We start from the raw sequence: 19,876 nt of genomic DNA, 5'->3' as shown, positions 1-19,876 counted from the left end.
GCCGGCAGGCTTGCGGAGGTGTAGTGACAGCAGGTGACAGAGGGTGCCAGCTCTAGGGGAGCCGGCGCAGCCCTCGGGGAGCGGCAGCAAAGAAAGGAAAGGCGCCTTTCCTGGGAGCCTAGCCCCTGAGCCCCCTCCCTCCGCCCCGGCCAGCCAGGCCTTTGGAGGTGAGAATACCGATGACCCAGGAGTGGGGGTAGTTTTTCTTCCCCTCTGGCAAAACCTCTGTCTTGCTTCTGGACCCTCTCGGGACTTGCTTTAGCTTCCTAGTGCTCCTTCTCTCGCCCTGTTCGGCGTCGTGGCGCTGAATACGCCTATCGAAGAACTGGAGGGGGCGCTGTGCATCTTTCATGTCATAAACGACGTCAGGTTTGTCCCGCAAAGATAAACCTTCTGTAGTTTCTGTCTGTTCAGAAGAAAACCAGAGCATTGACGCGAGCATGGTAAACTTATCATGGAACTTGGGGCTTTGCAAATACTTCTTAAAGGCCCTCTCAGACACCTGCTCTGCTTACAGACACATGAATACATTTTTTTTTTTCTTCCTCCAGGGGCATGGCTTGCACCGTGGCCGGCGTAACTTCTGACGCTAACATTCTGACCAACGAACTGAGGCTCATTGCCCAAAGGTATGGTCAGAGAGAGTGTGACTGACGATCTATAATTCAGTTTGCTTGATATCTCTAAGGAGAACTCGTTTTTGCCAAGATGAGAGTCATCGCAGATTTATTAATTGAAAATTGCTTCTTTTTCCTAACCCGAACTTATAAAATGCTATGGTCATAAGATTGTTAGGATGTTGACATTCCCCTGCTCCCCTTTCAAATGACAGGTGACTGTCAATGTCCCCCCATGGCGCAGGTTTATGTCCAGAATATGTTTTGCTTAGATTTTTGTGTCTTAGGAAAAAATGATGACTATGCCAGTGTTTTCATCCTAGGTATTTATTTATTACAGTATCGGGAGCCAATTCCTCGTGAGCAGTTGGTGACAGCGCTCTGTGATATCAAACAAGCGTACACGCAGTTTGGAGGTAGGAAATCTGGGGCATATTTATTCCAGAAAGGGGAGACATTTTCTAGGTAATAATTTTTTTATGAGATGGTAAAAAGAAATTGAAAAGTAAGTGAAGAACTTTTTGTACATTTGCGCTTCGTGGTTTCCGCGATATGTATCATCATATGTTTTATTAATAGACCATCGAGAGGCAGAAATAGCCTTTTTAAATCTGGAAACCGATTGCTTTTCTTACCTAATAATTAAACTCAGCACGGAGTAGCGGCCCTCCGGGTCTTAACTCCGTCTCCTGGCTGTGCCCATCTCCCGGAAGCAAGTGGATGTTTTGGTGGGCCTTAGTCTGTGGTGGCCAGAACAGAGCCACTTACGAATGCTCAGCTTCACAAGAGAGGTGCTTCAGCTACGTTCGGGGAGCTCGAGTGACTGTAGCGATACTGCCTTTGGGCGGCTGATGTGCTTGACGGTCCTCTTTTCTTGGTTAAAGGGAAAAACGTGCCTTTGGCGTCTCGCTGCTGTCCATTGGCTGGGATAAGCGTTACGGCTTTCAGCTCTATCGGAGCGACCCAAGCGGAAATTACGGGGGATGGAAGGCCGCACGCATTGGCAATAACGGCGCCGTGAGTATTTCTGTGTTGCTGTAAAACCTAGCGATAGGTACCTAACGTGATTTTGCAACGGCGATGAATGTAAACGGTATTTTAAGGTAGCTGCAACAACTTTAGCACCTGTGATTGCTATAACGCAGCCGTGCGTGTGTGTGTTTGCCCCCAGTGGAAATTGCCACGCCGACCAGAGAGAATGGAAAGACGGTCATCGGAGTCCTCGGACAGAAGGAACTGGAACAGCTGATCAGAAGACACGAGGAAGAAGAAGCTAAGGCTGAGCGTGAGAAGAAAGAAAAAGAACAAAAAGAAAAGGATACATGGAAGACAGAATTGGGGGTCTTATAAATCTTTTGAGCCCCATTTCAGCCGCCCTCTTCCACAGTGAGCACGTGATGGCTTTTGAACCCGGACGGTGGGAAAGAGGGATGGTAGCCTCTGATCGGGGCCTCGCCTTTCTGTAAGTTGAGCGGTGACTGCTCTTCATGGGCCTTTCTACCCCCCTCCCCCCTTTCCTTGGAATAAAACTCGGTAAGAATGGAAACGGTGAAGGAGAATTGTCTGTAGCAGTCACTGTTGTTCACCGGGGTTAGTGGGTCTGTGATCCTTCATGCTTCAGTGTCCTGGGGCAGCCCTGGAGGTGCCGGGACACAAGAGGCTAAAGTTGGTGGGTGCGAGTGTCATAAGCAGGGAAAGATGGGACTTGTGCCCTGAAGGCCTCCCTTGCTGTGTCCCTACTGTCTTGGAGAACCCGTGGCCCTCGGCCTCTGTGGGAATCACATTCTTGTACCTGTTGCCAGCCATCGACATCGATGGCTCTTCCTAGGACCGGAAGTGTGTGCGTGCACATGTATACACACACGCGTTCACGCAAACCGCTCCGAAAACACGTGAAAGGCCCGTTTACAGTGCAAGCCCTGCACCCGCTACAGTAATCGGTCATCAGTGCTTCTGAGCACCTCTGGATCCCTCAGATCCCATTTCCCTCTCCCCCTCTACTCCCGAGAGAGAACTCGAGTTTACCTTTCCCCTTACCTACAATGCGTTTGTCTGTTCCTCTGACCCAGGTGGCACATCCCTCGGGGTAGCCGGGTGTGCCCTCTCTCCGTCTCCAGCGCTTGGTTTAAGAACGACCGTGGGCTGAGCCGACCCAGACCAGACGGGCGGGGGGATGACAGCTGCGGACGCCGCAGCAGGCCCACGGCGGGCGCGTGGCAGGTCCTGTGCAGGAGAGATTATGGCCACAGAGGAAAAGGGGCCGCAGACGAGAGCAGTCGGTCTTGGCTGAGGCGGGGTGGTGGGTGGGGGGTGGGGGGCCCTGGTCTCAGCCCAGGAAGGCTCCAGGGCCACCGCCGCAGTGCCGGCCTCCCACACTTGTCCCCTCCAGCTCTCCTCAGAGCACATTGAACCCTTCCGTCGGTTCCCCATGCGAGACTTTCAAAGATCTGCTGCGAAGTGAGCGAAGCTTAAGCTTCAGGACCCCTCGCTTCCGAGGCCTGGGAAGGGACCCTCACAATGTGTTCCGTGCTCGTGCTTTTTGTAAAGTCTGCAAAAGTAAGGTCTTCTACCTGCGGTTAATAAGCGCTACCGTCTGTTTCTGCAGCGGAACATACTTGTCCGCAGATACTTCCATGCGTAGTGAGGTTATTGTTACTCACCTCAGGGTCGAAATGGCTCTCGGGACGTGTTCCTCACCCACCCGATGAGCCTGCATACCCAGTATAGTGACAGGAAGGCACAGGAACAGAAGTTGTCGCCGTCGTTGGAAGTTCCTGGACAGTGGGAGAGGAACAGGGCTTGACATGGGCCAAGTCAGAAGCAAAGTTCATCCTTAAGGTGTGTGCAGTTACCATCTGGGGATTCAGGTCCCGTGATGCCGGAAACACCGGGGGGGGGGGGCGGGGGGGGTGCCTTACGGGTATGTCGGCTCATCGAACCACTGCGGTAATTTGGTGAGGTTTCTCATTCTGATTTTCAGTTTGGTACCCAATTTTGTATTTGTACTGCCGTATTCTTTTGCTTTAAGAGGACACCCCCCCACTCCGCTACACACACACACACACACACACACACACAGATAGTATCTTCTATATAAACCCGAATCAGCCCCTGCTTTCCCTCGTCCTGAGAATAAAGTCCACTTTCTTCATTCTGACCTGCAACTCGCCACTGCCTTATTGCTGATGCTCTGTCCTGGACCCCCGCCCCCCTCTGGACCGCCCTCTGTCTGTCCCTCACCCTCTCTGGAATGCTCTTCTCTCTGCACTCTGTGTCTCCCGCCCCCGAAGAACTACCCCGTCCTCTTCCCTGTCCCCGTGGGACTTCGGGGCCCTCTATCCTGCTCCTGAAGGTCTTATACACCCTCCGCCACGCTTCCGGTAGGCTGCCGGCACCTCGGCCCCGCCCCTGGAGGACTTAGGAGCCGCCTCCGGGAAGTCTGACCTTCTGCCGCACTTCCGGGACACTTCCACCCTCCCGGTCCCACCCCAGAGGACTTCCGGGCGTCTTGTTCCCGCCCTAGGAGGTCTCACGCAGCCGAGGCCCAACCCCCGAAGGTCTATGCAGCCTGCGCCGCCATCTTGGTCTCACCCAGAAGGTCTTCCGGGTGTTCGGCCTCGCCCCGCTTCCGGGAGTCTTCCGCCACCCTGTCCCCGCCCCCGAAGAACTAGAACTACCGCGTCCCCTTCCCTGCCCCGCACTGGCACTTCGGGGTCCTCTATCCTGCTCCCGAAGGCCTTACACATCCTCCGATAGCGTTCCGGCACCTCGCCCCCGCCCCTGGAGGACTTAGGAGCCGCTTCCGGGAAATCTGACCTTCCGCCGCACTTCCGGGACACTTCCGCCCTCCCGGTCCCACCCCAGAGGACTTCCGGGCGACTTCCGCTTGCGGCGGACCCGCCATCTTGTTCCCGCCCTAGAAGGTCTGACGCAGCCGAGGCCCAACCCCCGAAGGTCCACGCAGCCTGCACCGCCATCTTGGTCCCACCCCGAAGGTCTTCCGGGTGTTCGGCCTCGCCCCGCTTCCGGGAGTCTTCCGCCACCCTGTCCCCGCCCCCGGAGAACTGCCGCGTCCCATTCCCTGCCCCACCCCCGCCCCGGGACTTCGGTGTCCTCTATCCTGCTCCCAAAGGTCTTACACATCCTCCGATAGAGTTCCGGCACCTCGCCCCCGCCCCTGGAGGACTTAGGAGCCGCTTCCGGGAAGTCTGACCTTCCGCCGCACTTCCGGGACACTTCCGCCCTCCCGGTGCCACCCCAGAGGACTTCCGGGCGACTTCCGCTTGCGGCGGACCCGCCATCTTGTTCCCGCCCTAGAAGGTCTGACGCAGCCGAGGCCCAACCCCCGAAGGTCCACGTAGCCTGCTCCGCCATCTTGGTCCCACCCCGAAGGTCTTCCGGGTGTTCGGCCTCGCCTCGCTTCCGGGAGTCTTCCGCCACCCTGTCCCCGCCCCCGGAGAACTGCCGCGTCCCCTTCCCGGCCCCCCCCCCCCCCCCCCGGGACTTCGGGGTCCTCTGTCCCGCTCCCGAAGGTCTTACACGTCCTCCGCAATTCTATGGAGAGGTTTACGGTATCAAATTACAATAGTAAACTCAACATTTACTTAATCTGATGGTGCTCAGACTTTTTTAGAAAGTGCAAATCATCACCTCTCGATTCAGACGCCAGGCTCTGGGATTGCCAAGAAGCCACTGAAGTCCACTGAACTCAACGCGCTTCAGCTGCTCCTGTGCGCTCCAGAGGAACTCTTCCATCAACCTGTCAGTGTGCTTGCCGGCTGTGGCTCCCCGTCTGTCTCAGTGCTGCCCTCCTGTGGGGAACTCTGGGAATTACAGCTAAGGGAAGCTCACCGAGTCCATTGTACGGATAGGGCTAGATGGCTAGGCTCAGGGTTGATAGGTTTAGCGTTAATGAGCCTAGGGTTAACAGGCTTCTATCTTTAATAGACTCAGCCTTCCTGGATGGAGCTTCAGAAGAGCTAACAGATTTCGTATGTACCCCATCATCAGGCCCAGTGCTCTTTCGGGGTGGCTGTAGGAACCCCGAAAGCGAGGAGTAAGGCCAGCGGGAGACTGTGCAGAGCGCACGTCTGTCCCAGCACACTAAGTGTGAGTAGTCGTAGCGGGGGTAAAAAGAAAAAGAATGGCAAACTACCTAGATACTACCTGACTTAGTGAGATAATATAGCTTATTTAATTATTTCTGCACAACAGTGAGGCAGCAAAGCAGAAGTTATTCTTTCTTATTAATTTTCTAGAATTAAAAAATTCAAACATACATAAAATATTCAAATATAATGACTTGAAGAGTTCTTGCCATACACTTTTAACAATTATTGACATTGTGCCAGTAGATATCCATATTGATGTAGGTTAGGATCTTGTGGCATGTGCAGGTTCACAGCTAAACGAGTGGTGGTGCCAAGTATTCAAAATAAGGTTTTCAGCTTTGCAGTCCTTCGTCCTTCCTTAATCACCAAATTTTTTTAGGTAAATCATTCTTCTAACTCCCCAAATTTGAGACAGTACTAGAGAAATGATATTCAAAGTTAAAATTGAATTTGTACAGCCAAAACTTAAGTCTCTCAGAGTGTTAATGTCATGTTTCTTATTTATACCTTTTATGTATCCAGTTTACTTTGTCTCCTGTTATTGGCAATTTTTTGGTCTTGTTTTAAATTGTTGTTCTTTTACGGTTGTCCCAGTTTTTCTCCCGTGTTGTTTGTATTTTTAACTATCGACCCAATACCTTCTTATTTTTGTTCTTATACTGTTTTTAGTGTGCGTCACTGCTTGAACCCCTTCACTTTTTTTTTTTTTTTGAAATATGTCATCTGTGTGCTATTAGTAGGTTGCTCTTCTAATTATCATTATTAGCTTTAAAGGGTGTAGACTCTGGGAAAGCTTCTTATTGAACTGTCATTGTACTGTGCAGAGAGTGCCCAGTTCCACAGACAAGCTCTTCCCTCGTATTTTGCAAGGTTCCGTTCCTCGGGTGATCTGTAGGGAAACGACCTTTAGTGGCCCTCCGGGAGGTTTCAGGCAGAATCAGTAGCTCTGCAGGCAGTGACTGCTTTTGTTGCAGTATTTCTGTGTATCTGTGTCTTTGGAGGTCTATCGGTTACCATTACTCTAGTAGTCATTTGTGGAATAATCAGAATGACCCCGTGCTGGCACTTCCATGCACAGTTTTATTTCATCCTCACCGTGGTCAGTTTTACAGAAGGCAAAACTGATATGCAGAGAAGGAGGTAACTTGCTTTCAGGTCAGACGGCAGGTGTTAGAGGCTGGAAGGAACCCAAGCCGTCCACCTGAAAATCCTGTGTTCTTAACCAGCGTGCTGTTATCCCCTCTCTTCATACTCAAATCTGAGTAAGACTAGGTCTCCAATTTTAAGAAGCGCAGGCTAATGCCTCATCGTCCTTAATAGCAAATTTCTGCAACTAGGTGAAAGTTGTTTCGCGACCGACGATGAATCTCCGAATATTGGAAAGAAAAGGGAATTGTCAGATGGCATGGACTCGTGTATTCATTCGTGTATGCATTCAACAAAGTGAGCACCTACTATGTACTTCGTATATCTTTGTATATTAAAATCATGTATGTCTGGCTGGTGTGGCTCCGTGGGTTGAGTGAACTAAAGGGTTGCTGGTTCGATTCCCAGTCAGGGCACAGGCCTGGGTTGCAGGCCATGTCCCCAGTCAGTGTGGGTGCATGAGAAGTGACCACACACTGATGTTTCTCCCCCTCTGTTTCTCCCCACTTCCCCTCTAAAAATACATCAATAAAATCTTTTCTAAAAACATGGAAATTAAAGCACGTTTATTTTACATCTACCGTTGATACGTTTATTTTACTTCCATACATGTTTTCTAGGTTTGAAATGTTGTGTCAAGCAACCCCCTAACTGGTCATTTAAAGGCTTCTGTTACTCGGAAGTTAAATAAGTCTGTACTAAGTACCGAGTGCTTCTTAGGGAACTCTGCCTATTTCCATGAGAGTCCTCTGATTTAACTTAAAAACATACCTGAACTGGAGTGTTCCTTATTGATCACAAAGAATTGTATTAATATTTCATCTTTAAAGTACTATTAATAATAGCCTAACTAATAGTTTGGTTCACTAATGATGACGAACTTTTAAAAGTTATTTGTAGGAGAGAAGCCAGTACGCTAACTTTTAAAAATTTGTTAGACAGGATTAGCTGAACCGTTCTTTATTGCAAAACATGAAGATAGCTTGTTTAAGGATTTTTTTCGAGGCGACGAAAGATGGGTTCGTCCTGTGGAACACCCACAAATGACAAGATAAAAATCCGGTTTGGCCTCGCCATATCTCAGTTAGTGGGTGTGGTAGGTGTGCATGTCATTCTGTATTCTGTACCCCGTCCTCTTCCCTGTCCCCGTGGGACTTCGGGGCCCTCTATCCTGCTCCCGAAAGTCTTACACACCCTCCGCCCCGCTTCCGGGAGTCTTCCGCCACCCTGTCCCCGCCCCTGAAGAACTGCCGCGTCCTCCTCCCTGCCCCCGTGGGACTTCGGGGTCCTCTGTCCGGCTCCCGAAGGTCTTACACATCCTCCGAAAGGGTTCCGGCACCTCGTCCCCGCCCCCGGAGGACTTAGAAGCCGCTTCCGGGAAGTCTGACCTTCCGCTGCACTTCCGGGGCCCTTCTGCCATCTTGTTCCTGCACACTGACTGCCGCTTCCAGCAGGCCAGCCATCTTGTTCAACCCCTCTTTCCCCCCACAGTTCTCTTCCCTTTGCTCTCCACCACGCTGCAAAGTAGGCAGGGAACCAGCAGTGTCCCCATCAGAAATGAGAAACCGGGACCCACTCAGCCCTGATTCCAAAATCAGCGTTTCTATGGAATCCCCAGTGATTTGCAACCATGTCTGAGACCCGCTGACAAGGAGCAAGAAGGGTGGGGGTGCTCAGATCCTGAGACTCATCTGAGCAGGATGAGCCTCTCAGTGACCGTGGAGGCAATGTGACAGAACCCCTGGGCTGCTCCAATTGAAAACAAACCTACGGGCTCTTTAGTCAGGGGCCCGATTGCCCGCCACCAAAATGATAACTCTGAATACCAGAATTTAGTGAAAACAAAAAGAATTGTTTATTTAACAGTTATCTAGATTTAGATTATATGCGGATTTCTGCTGTTAAGTATTATGTTCTTTAAAACACCCATAAACACATATCCTTGCCTCCCCCCTACCAAACCAGGCTAGTTTTAGAAAAGTTAGAGAAACCGTTTCCCCACTTTCCAAACACAGTTCAGTTTTGGCAGCAGCTGCCAATCACTCAATTCTGATTGGGGAGGTCCTTTCTGTGCTGTGGTACCCTCCAGGTCTTAATGCAGAACCGCCTGGATTCTCAGCCTCCTTGGAAACTGCCTTCTTCCTGCAAAGCGCATGGATCTCCTCTCCTCAAAACCACATGGCGAGAGCCTCTTAAAGCAGCCTGGAGACCCCTTCTCTAAGCCACACCGAGAACTTAGCTTCTTTATTCCGCATGGAGAAGGCCCCTTCACCAAGCCGCGTGCCTTTTATAGGCACCCGTCCCACTTGCACACTGGATTGGTGCTCCTCTAGCTGCTTTCCTGGCCGTTGTTCCCAGAGTGGGTGGGTGGGTGGGTGGGTGGGTCTGTGGACATTCAAGGACCTTGGGGTCCTTTTAAACAAGCAGACTGTGCTGAGACTATCAGTTTCTGCCTCTGCTTCAACCTCCACTGGTTTGTATAGTCAGAAGCAATGAGGCTTGATTTTCCCAGGTGCTGGGACTGGGTGCTGAGAGGGCTGGTTTGGTGCTGGGACTGGGTGCTGAGAGGCCTGGTGTGGTGCTGGGAGCACTGCCCAGGTGTCTCTGCTGAGTTTTCAAAAACGTGTGGGTGTGCTTTCTCCTGGCGTGCTGCTGTTGCCAGTGCCACCACACCGTGCCGTATCTGGCCATGCTGTGCTGCTCCTACTTGGTGAGTGTTTCTTCTCTCCACGTTAGTTTGCTGGACTTCCGTGCAGCTCGATGTTGTGGAGCTTTTGGTTGTGTCTACTTTTGAGGTCGTTGTATTCTTTCTCGGTTGTGGAGGGAGATGCAGCGTGTCCGTCTAGGCCTCCATCTTTGCTGGAAGTCCCTGTGGTGTTTTTTCATGGGTCTATGGAGCGGTTCAGGAATTTGCTTGTCATTGGTTTGTAGGGGCCATGCTCACGTTCTCATCAGTGTCTGAAGTATGAAGTTGGTCTGCTTGTTTTAGGTCCCTGTGTTTTAGAAATGATTGCCTTTTCCTTTTTAGAGCAGCATGTGATCAAAAAAACAGGTGTCTGTAGGCCATATCCCAGGGAAGGGTGAAGATATGCAAGTCATGTAGGAAGCAGGGAGGGATCCTCAGGGAGGCTTGGCCAAGTCTTCGAGTGTCATAGCAGGTGAGCTACTGAGAAGGATGTGTGTCCCCAAGTGGGGCCTTTCATGCGTGCCATCTGTCTCATGGGTAGGAGGGCAGATAGGGATGGGAGGTAGTCCTGTCTCTTGTCAGTATTCCCTGATGGAGTGGGTTGTTGAGTTGGCCACTTTGGGTATGTGGTGGAGCAGGGTAGAGGATAAGTCATCGTTGTCTACTGAGGGGTTGGGTGCTTGGTGTGCTGGGGTTCATTAGATTTTCCTGTGAATATAGGGGAGGCAGCCTCCCTTGCCTACTTTTGGGAGATGGGTGCGGAAATTAGAATGGGTGTCCATTGGAATGTCACCGCCAGTTACCCAAGTGGATCTATTCTTTGGCAGAGAAGAGATGTGTCTTTTCAGAATCTCTGGCTATTGTTCTGGCCTCCAAGTAGAGTCGATGGCATCGGAGTAGGGTGCCATCATCCCTATTCTGACAGTCAGGGTATGTCCCGTTGTCCCCTACGTTGTGTGGAGGTCCATCTGTATTGTACTGCAGAAGAAAATGAGCCTCTTTGTTGTGATACTTTTGAGTGTCCAAGTTGTCCTAGTTGAGAGTAGTGAATTCCAGCTGTGATAGAGCGGGGTTGGGGTGGGAATGGAGGGCATCTCTGTTTCTTGGCTGGTGTCCTATTGAGAAAAGAAAAGAAGAGAAAAGGCAAGGCAGGGGGAGGGGCGGAGGAGGGGGAGGGAAGAGAAGGTGAGAGAAGGAATGGTCCAGGAGAAAGAGAAACATAAAGATAAGAGAGTTCTGGGCTCTGAGAGGATCCCTGTGTCCTTATTCCAGGAGTCAGCTAGTGGGATGTAGGGTGTCCCTTGGGTTTTTCAGCATAAAGCTATTGGATATCTGTGGTGAGAGGAGATAGAATGAAGGCGAGTTGCTTGTTGTATTTGGAAGTGTCCCCCTGGATCACCTGAGGGGGTGGACAGCGGTTCACGGGGTGTCCCGTCGCTCCCCACCGAAAAGCAGTGTATGTGTCTGGTGACATGATGCTGTGGTCAGGCTGCAGAGATTTGTTGTATCCATGTTGTTTTCCAGAGAGCAGGGATAGTTTTAGATGAAGGTGGATCATTTCTATCCATGTCAGTGTTTTTCTCTGTGTGGCTACTTTCCTGGAAGGAGCAGGAGAAGGAGGGAGAGGGGGAATGGTAGAAGTTTGATTGGAGATGTTATGCAAGGAATGTCGGTTGGTAGGATGCTCTTGCACTGAACCGGAGAGGTTTGTAGTGTTTTAAAACATCTGCCCCCTAGATGTCTTTGGCTTACTCCACTTTAGCTTTGGTGGGTATATTTTAGGAAAATGGAGGATGCTCTTAAAGAGGAGTCATCAAGGCATCTGTGTAAAAGCATTCCTGGTGAGAGGTGGGCTGGGATAGTAGGCTAACCTGTTTTAGAAGGATCTCCTCTACGATGGTACTTGTTGTCTGAGGGCATGGCCTGGAGAGAAACAGTGAGAGGAGAGGAAGGTTCTGGCAGGAGTTGAGAAATGGGCCGAGTTTTACCGTGACCCTGTTTTCTATGCTGTGTCGTAGAGGCAGGTATTTGTCATTTTAAGTGTAGAATTGACAGCCTTTTGTAAGAAAAAAGGAAAAGCGGTGAGTTCCAAAGCAGTGAAAAATAATTAGGAGTCAAGGGCAAATGTCATTAGAGGGTCTGTAAGTCAGAATGGACTGTATTAGCCTGTTGACCAATGAGGAAAGGGCCTTTCCACAGCTTAACTCTGATATCTTCTGAGGACCCAGGATATCGGAGATGAAAGGAGGGGAGGTCGTTGTCACCAAGGTCCTGGAGATGGGAAAATGTAATTGGACAGCCCAGCCAACCAGAAGGAGAAAAGTGAAAGAAGAATCGGTGGCAGACCTATCACCGGAGCACTGTGAGTTAATTTTCACTTTGAGGGAAGTTAGGTCATCCTGTGTGATTGCCACTGTGGAGTATCCAGCATGAAACACGGAGAAGGAGGGGGAGAGGAGAGGTGGGGCGGCTTTAGATGCTATTAGGGACAGAAGCAGCTAGCTGCATCTCTTCATTATGTACGTGGGTTTGGCTTTTTGGCTGTGGGAAGGGCTGCAAATCTGTGAATACACAACTGCCTCACTGACCGGTGAAGTCATTCCTGAAGGTGGAAGAGAACTTTCAGTAGGCTGTTATAGACTCTTGTAGAATTTCCTTCCTTGAGAAGTATGTGCAGGGGATTTAAAGTCATCATGAATCCTGAGCGGCTGAGAATGTATTTTCTGTGGTAAGAAAAAGGTGAATCGCAGAGATATCGGAAGGGCTCTTTGCAAAGTATGGGAGCCCATTGGAAGACGTTAGAGATTTAGAACCTTGTGAGCCTTGTCAGCCAAGGAACAGATGTTGTGAAATCATGTCAGACTATGGAAGGTGACCATGGAAGGTCTGTGACACCCGCACAGCCTACCCAAGCCTGGTTTTAGACTGTTGGGAAGGAGTAGAGTTTGAAGCTTAGCGCAGTAGTTCAGGAAGCAGAGGACATGTCATCGTTCTGCCAGGCATGACTGTAGCCATTTGGCAGTGGCAGTGTCACAGAATGGGGGGAGTTCAAAAAATTCCTAGAGCCTGTGGGTTGTGAGATGGGGAAAGGAGACAGCTAGGAAGGTGTCTTCCCACGTGTTTGGGTATGGGCTAGTGTCCTTGTTGTGCAAATCACTTTGGTTTTTTCACGGGCAAGGCAATGGGAGGGGGTCGGGAACCAGGAACGGTGTAGAAGAGCACTCACAGTGTGTTGAAGGTTCTGTGAATGGTGAGAACAGGTTATCATGTCGACTGCGTTCAAGGGGCAGTCAGGGATTTAGTAAGTGGCAGACGTTTTAGGGACAGAACATCATGTGGCTTGGAGGTGAGAACACCATGCGGATTTAAAGGAAAAGGAGAATTCTGTGCAGTTGACAAGAAGGCTGGGAACTGCACGTGTTTCTGGACGAAAAGCTGGAGGGCAGCACAACATAGGGAATGAGTCCCCAATCAGGGTCGAAGGATTTGGAGATGCCGGTCAAGTTAAAATGTGTCTAGAAAGTAGAGTAAACTGTATGTGTGACTTTTTAAAGAGGAGTCTGATTTCGTAGGGGAGACCAGACTGTGTTTGAGGGTGTTTTAACAGAAAATAAGACATAAATGCAGAAATTTTGCAAATCATGGAACTGTCTATAACTATGAAAGTAGGAAATTTTTTAATTGTCACTAAAGTGTGGTATGGAGAGTTATGCTTCTGGTGGTGGGCCATCGGGCACATAAGAACTGAACAGCTTGTGGGATATGTTTCCATCATAGCATCCCGTGGGTTTTGTTACAACAGAAAAAACCATGGCCTTCTTCATGTTTCTGTTAGTCTATGCATTTCCTCTTTGTTGCTGGTTATTCCACTCTTAAAAAAAAGTGTCTGGTGTATGAAGGGAGGCGTGGGATAGTTCTCTGTGCCCTTGTCTGGTGAGTGTGGGTATAGGGGGTCTGGGTTCCATTCGTAGCTGAGAAGAAAGCCTAGGGTCAGTGAGGTTGTGGATGGTGTTCCCTAGTGTCAGAGGATCCTTTGGGCCCTTTGGGGGAACATGAAGCTGTTAGGGTAGCCCTGCTGTGAGAAATCACCTAGAGACTGCTGTGGGAACAGATCACGGGTTTATTGAGGGAGCCAAGGAAGGGGTAAGGGTGTTCAGGGTAAAGGAAATTCTCCGTACTGAATGAACGTCTCTTAGGAGCCAGGGAGATGGGTGGCGGAGGTGGTGGGGGTAGCTTCCGGTCCTCCCAGTGGGCCAGTAAGAATCGCCATGGTCGGTCCTGTCTTCAGATAGCTATTTTTTAGCCCTTTCGGTAAGGGGGAGTTTGCTTATTGATATGTTTAGTGTTAGTCGAATATTGACATCTCATGGGTTTCCCCCTCCCACAGCAGCTTAGTTAACATTTTGGGCTAAGTCTATGAGCATTTCCTTTTGGAAAGTTTCAGTCTCTTCACTTATGTTTTGGGAAATGCTAGATGCAGGGTCTGTTTGATCACCAAAGTTCAGGTGTCCATGACCTGACAGAACATCATTTCCAGTTGCCTCCTCTCAAGGACCCAGAAACAGAATGAAGTGATTTGTGTATATCGATCGAGTTGTCAGGTTCAACTATCCTAGGAAGAGTAAATTTTGTTTAGGACCAGGGAAGAAACGTTCCCAGGGAAGCCTGCCACAGAGCACCCACCCTGGACCCGGTGGCCATCCAGTGGTGGGGTCCTCTGGTGAATCTTGCAGGCCGGTATTGTGTACCTCGCCAATTTTGTCACACCAGGTATTTTGTTTCCGAAAAAATGAAGGGTGTTCTGGGCTTTAGGCATGTTTCCCAATTTAGAGAATAAAGTTAGGTATGAAGTATCAGGAAGTCTGTTAGTATGCATGGAATGTTTGATTCGTGAATGGGAGCAGCAAGGGTAGGGTGGGCAAAGCTCAGGGTGGGAAGCTTGCAGTAGGTCGGCCGGGTTGCCCATGGCGTTCCAGAGCCCCGGATTCACGAGTGCCAGTCCTTTGTTTTGAGGAGGGACGTATTTGTGTGTGGGGGGGTGTAGGGGTGGGGGAGTTGAATTTGTACGGAGAGGGAAAGGTGTCTGCCTCGTAAGACCTTGGTCATGGATCCTTAGAAGTGTGAGTGGGTTTTCTCCAAGGCCCTATCTGAGGTTTTCCATGTATTTTGCCCTGGAATGTGAATATGTTCTGAAATGGTCTCCTCAGGTATTATGGAAGGATGCTTAAGAGTTTCAAGAATTTTTGTTTCTGCAGTCATTTTTGTTGTTGAAGTTGGAAGAGCAGGTAGTAGGACGGGAGAGGGCCCGGGAGGGTGGAACTAGGGTCGTAGGCACGAGTTTTCTATTCCATTCGTTCCCTATGAGGTGAGTGGTGGTCTCCAAAAGTCCTTGGAGTCTGCTGGTTGGGGGATGGGGAAAAGGGAACAGCTTTGAGGAACTGTTTTAAGGTACCCTTGAATGACAATGGCTATGCTAGTTTCTGAGTTCTGCCAATCGCTTAGGTCCTCCTAAGGCCTCCAGGCGATGAGCGGGGCTAAGAGCCTAGAGCCTGCGCAAAGTTCTGTGAGTGGTCAGAACTCGTTACCATGCCCATCGCGTTACAGGACTGCAGTCAGGGATTCAAGAAAAGGGGTCAACATTTTAGAGGGGGGGGGGCTGAGATCCACGGAGTGTATCAGGAGTGCAGAGAACTTGATGGTGCTCTGATAGGGCCAAGCACACGTTTTCCTGGATTGTTATAAGGAGAGAGAGGACATCGTCCAGGAGATCCCAAAGGAGAGAGGTGACAGATCTGGGATGGGGAACTTCTGGGCCTGTTTTTGGCTTGGGGAGCAAGGGATGTGCTGGCTCCTGTGGGAGAAGAGGGCTAGTGAGCTGAAGTGCCTAATGCCTCCCCCAGGTTGGGATACTGAAAGTAAAGACCCATTTTCCTCAACACTAGTTGGGTTTTACACCAAGGGCCCACGTGAAAGAATCTGGTTTTACTCTGTCACCATTGTGACGATGACGTATGTGGCTCGTGGAGCCTGTAGTCAGGTTTGCTCTGTGTCAGTTTCAGTGCAGCGGATGTCCATGCGACGTGTGCCGTTCCTACTTTCTTTAGGACAGCCATATTTGTTAGTACTGTTGTTAGAAACAAGGTCATAGTGACTCTCAAACCAGTAGCAAAGTCATTGGTAACAAAAGGCAAATGTAATTAAAGGGTCTTAAGGGCAAATGTAATTAAAAGATCTCTGAGAAGGGAGTGGATAACATTAGCATATTCACAAATCACAATAGGGGCATTTAGATGAACGTGTTAGATTGTACCTCCGGAGTATCCAGTCATGGAGAAACGGGGAAGGAGGAGAGGGGAGGGGAAACTAGTTGCGTTAGGGTGGGGAAGCTAAGACTATAAAACCAGGTTCCTTTGTCTACTTGGGGCGCACATTCTCCTGGCTATGAGGGTGCGCCCGGCTCTGCAGACTCGTGAATAAAGGCCTCGCTTTACTGCTCAAGTCCTGTGTCCCAGTTTTTATTGTGAGCGTTTCTCACAATTTGGGTGCTCGTCCGGGATCCTCTGCCTGTATGCGGGAAGGGCTCTGAGCCAGGGCGGGGAGACGCGTCCTACCCACTTTTGACTTTTGGGTGGCCCGCTTGACCCAGGGCCCACCCGCCTCAGTGTCCGGAAACGACCCGAGACTTCTTGTTGGAACAGCAGTGGATCGACGCAGGGGGAAACAAAAGCAAACACCGCGGCAACCAGGCAACCTCGTGCACGGGCCAAGGTAGGAAAATTGGACTTAAGTACTGCCTTGGTGGTTGGGCATCCTCGGGAAGCTGATTGTGCATGTGGCTGGTACGAGTTGTGCGTGTGGCTGGTACGAGTGTGGAGTGCCTCTCCGCTGGGTCCGCTGTCCCGTGAGGGAGACGGCCGGAGTGCATCTCCGCTGGGTCCGTCCTCCCGTGAGGGAAACGGCCGGAGTGCATCTCCGCTGGGTCCGTTGTCCCGTGAGGGAAACGGCCGGAGTGCTCCTCTGCTGGGTCCATTCTCCCGTGAGGGAATGGCCGGAGTGCACCTCCGCTGGGTCCGTTGTCCTGTGAGGGAAGCGGCCGGAGACGAACGAAGCATCTCGGTCTGTGTGCACGTAAGCGAGTGTGGAGTGCCCCTCTGCTGGGTCCGTTAGGTTGAGAACACAGCCGGATTCAGCCACGGGAATCAGCTGAGGATGGGAAATGGAAATTTTAGGCTTAGGGGTGGGGACCAAAAGTAAGGAAGAACAGACAATGGTAAATTATTGTTGTTTCCTTTGGCCAAAGGAACCCATTTAGGGGAAATCTGTCTCCTAGCCCCGATTTGGGTCTGATGAATGTTGGGTTTGTCAAGCCCTGGTCTTATATGTGGGTTCAGCTTTTTTGGATTGTTTGTTTGTTTGTTTGTTTTTGGAGAAAGAAGAGAGGGGCATCGCTGTGTGGTTGCCTCTCGCTCGTGCCCCCAGTTGGGGACCTGGCGTGTGGCCTGGTCGTGTGCCCTGACTGGGAGTTGAACCGGCAACACTTGGTTTGCGGGCTGGTGCTTGGTCCACTGGGTCACAACAGCCAGGGCCAGGCATCAGCCTTTAAGGAAGAGAGGGAATATACTCTCTGCTGATCACCACCTACCAGCAGATCCGCAGGTCTCTTCCCTGTAGAAAAGAAAAAGATAAGGCCTGGGACCCTCTGTCCTGTCTCCCATTGCCTTATAGCCCTGGCCAGCCGGCAGCCAACTGGGCGGAGGCACCGTGGACGGACAGTACAGACGGAAGAGGCCAGGAACACCTAGCAGATACCCCACCAGTATCCGCCCCCATGACACCTACGGCGCTGGCGGCAACTTATCTAAATTAAGAAAGGAATTGAAACAATGTAAGCAAGACCTAAAGAACTTCCCCGTTCCCTCAGAGCAGCCGGTTTCCCCTTAGGGAAGTCTCCAGGGGTCCAGGACATATTAGATATGTCAAATGCTCCTTCAACAAGCACTGAAGTTAGAAACTTCAAGCGCAATATGAAGCGCTTGGTAAAGGACCCCCTTGGACTGGTAGAATAATTAGATCAGTTCCCCGGACCCAGCATATACATGTGGACGGAATTAATGCCTATACTAGACATCTTCAGTGGGGAAGAGAAGGGAGTGATCAGACGGGCTGCTATGAGGATATGGGAAAGGGAACATCCCCCCGGTTAGGAAATTGTCCCGGCCTAACAGAAGTTTCCCAGTATAGACCCTGATTGGGATAACAGGCCGGAGGCTAGGGCTCAAATGAAAGACCTTAGGACTTCGTCATCAGGGAAATCAAGGAGTCCGTTCCCCATGCACAGAATGTCTCCAAGGCATTCGAAATACAGCTCCATCAGATCCCTGGAGAAGCTCAGGGACAAAATGAGGAAGTATTCTGGTCTAAATCCAGAGAATGCTGTGGGACAGGGACTCTTAAAAGTCACCATTGTAACAGAAACTGGCCAAATATTTGTAAGAAATTGCAAAAAGTAAGTGAATGGGCCAATTAAAGCAACTGAAAAACTCTTCAGGGAAGCTCAGAAAGTGTATGTTAGAAGAGAGGAGGAGAATGAGGAAGTAGCCCTCTTTAACTCTCTAAATCCAGGAGACAAAGGAACTGTTTTGGCGCCAAACTGCGCCCAGGTAAAGGCGCCTCCCATGGCACCACCCCTTCTGCAGGTAGGGGCGGCTCCCGCGGCACAGCCCTCTCCCCAGGTGGGGGCGGTTCCCGGGGCAGCATCGGAGGCTCCTGGGGCGCAGCCCCCTCTGCAGGTGAGCGTGGCTTCTGCAGTGCCCACCCGTCTGCAGATTCAAGGGACTTCCCTCTCGGCACGCCTTTTGGTTACGGCCTCTGAAGTGACTGCAAAGCCAACGACTCCACCTCTGCAGGAGGAGAAATGGGTCTCTCCCTCCAGAGCCTGCATGAAGGTTGTGATTTGGACACTAAGCCTCATAGGTATACTGCCATTTAGGGTAAGCCACGTGAGTGTTCCACCATGGTGGATAAGTCACGTGGGTTTGCCACCATCTTGTGGGTGGCACTTATGGGTGCCACCATCTTCAAAGATGCTGCGTGTAATGCTGCCGCCATCTTTGAAGTGGGCAAAATGGTGGGTCAGATATGCTCTTAAGGTGATGTGCTTTGTTTGCAAAGTGGTATATGTCTAAACATTCAAGTCATTGCTGCATGACAGGTGTTTGCAAGGTCTAAGCTTCAGAAAACTGCAGAATATCTACAAATCTAGGAACTTTTAGCTGCCAGATACTGAGTTTGAGTACTGGCCTTCACCGTGTGGAAAAGAACAAGGATCGGAAGCATGTTATGGTTAAATCTAAAGCAGTAAAGGGTATTTAGAAAGTTTGTGAATGTTGCAGAAGGTCTGAGGAAAGTTGTAATTATAAAAAAAATTAAAAAAAAAAAAAAGAGTTATGGAAGCTTTAAACCTGGGAAAAGAAAACCTCAGCTGCTTGTGTTCTGTTTATGCTCTGAAAGGAAGAATTGAGGTTTCCCAGGGAAATTTTAAAACTTCACATGAAAGAAGGGGAACCAGGAAAGGTGTAAGGCATGTAAATAAAAAGGTTGGTTAGAAATTTATAAAGGTTTTGAGAAGAAATTGTATGGTTTTAGTAATAGAAGGTATAATGCATGGAAATGCAGTTTTGAAGGACAAGGATTTTCCTTCACGCCTTTATATTTTTCTCCCTACGGGAACCCTCCAGTATTTGGCATTGTAAAGAAGTAAGAAGTGACATAAGGTTCCTTTGCATAAAACTAATAAGACCAGTTGCTAATGGTGGTAATGTCAGCCGAGGCTTTGACTGGAATGTCATGCCTGAAGGAGGCATGCCTAGGCTAATGCAAGCCCATGAGGGAAAGGCCTAGCACCTTGGGTGGTTGTGCGGTCCATGGCAATCTTTCTAGGGAAGAAACAAAGGTTGCTTCCCTGATAAATGGCTAGGAGGAAACTTTAGGCACAATGGAAAGCTTGAAGAACTTGTAAAAAGCATGGGTTTTACAGGCAAGCCCAGATGGCAGGTGTGTGACTCAGTTTCTGTGCCCTGATGGGCAGACTAAAAGTCAACATGAAGGTTCCTTGTATAAGTTCCAGCAAAGCAGACTTAAAAAATCTTATGTGGTCAATCACTGCTCTTGTTGTGTGTGTTTATGCAAATGAACAGGCTAAATTAAAACTGGACTTAATGCAGTCCCTTTAATAACAAGGAGGGTAATCTTAAGGAGAAAAGTCATGATTTGAGGAAAATCACAATGCTCAGTGGTAGACTATAAACTAGTGCAGC

The 19,876-nt window shown here is 50.0% G+C and overlaps 1 long non-coding RNA gene across 1 annotated transcript; it reads left to right on the top strand.

Annotated features, from left to right (window-relative positions):
• The first annotated feature begins 410 nt into the window (after positions 1 to 410).
• LOC149995752 (uncharacterized) lies at positions 411 to 2,145 on the top strand. Its single transcript, XR_016507451.1, has 3 exons — positions 411 to 629; positions 958 to 1,033; positions 1,789 to 2,145. It is a non-coding gene; the product is annotated as an uncharacterized LOC149995752 (long non-coding RNA).
• Positions 2,146 to 19,876: the final 17,731 nt, after the last annotated feature.

This window comes from Furipterus horrens, unplaced genomic scaffold (assembly GCF_987537825.1).
Source record: "Furipterus horrens unplaced genomic scaffold, mFurHor1.1.pri manual_scaffold_12, whole genome shotgun sequence".
NCBI classification, from domain to species: domain Eukaryota; kingdom Metazoa; phylum Chordata; class Mammalia; order Chiroptera; family Furipteridae; genus Furipterus; species Furipterus horrens.
Note: the sequence above shows the minus strand (reverse complement) of the source record. Positions and strands in the feature narration are given on the sequence as shown.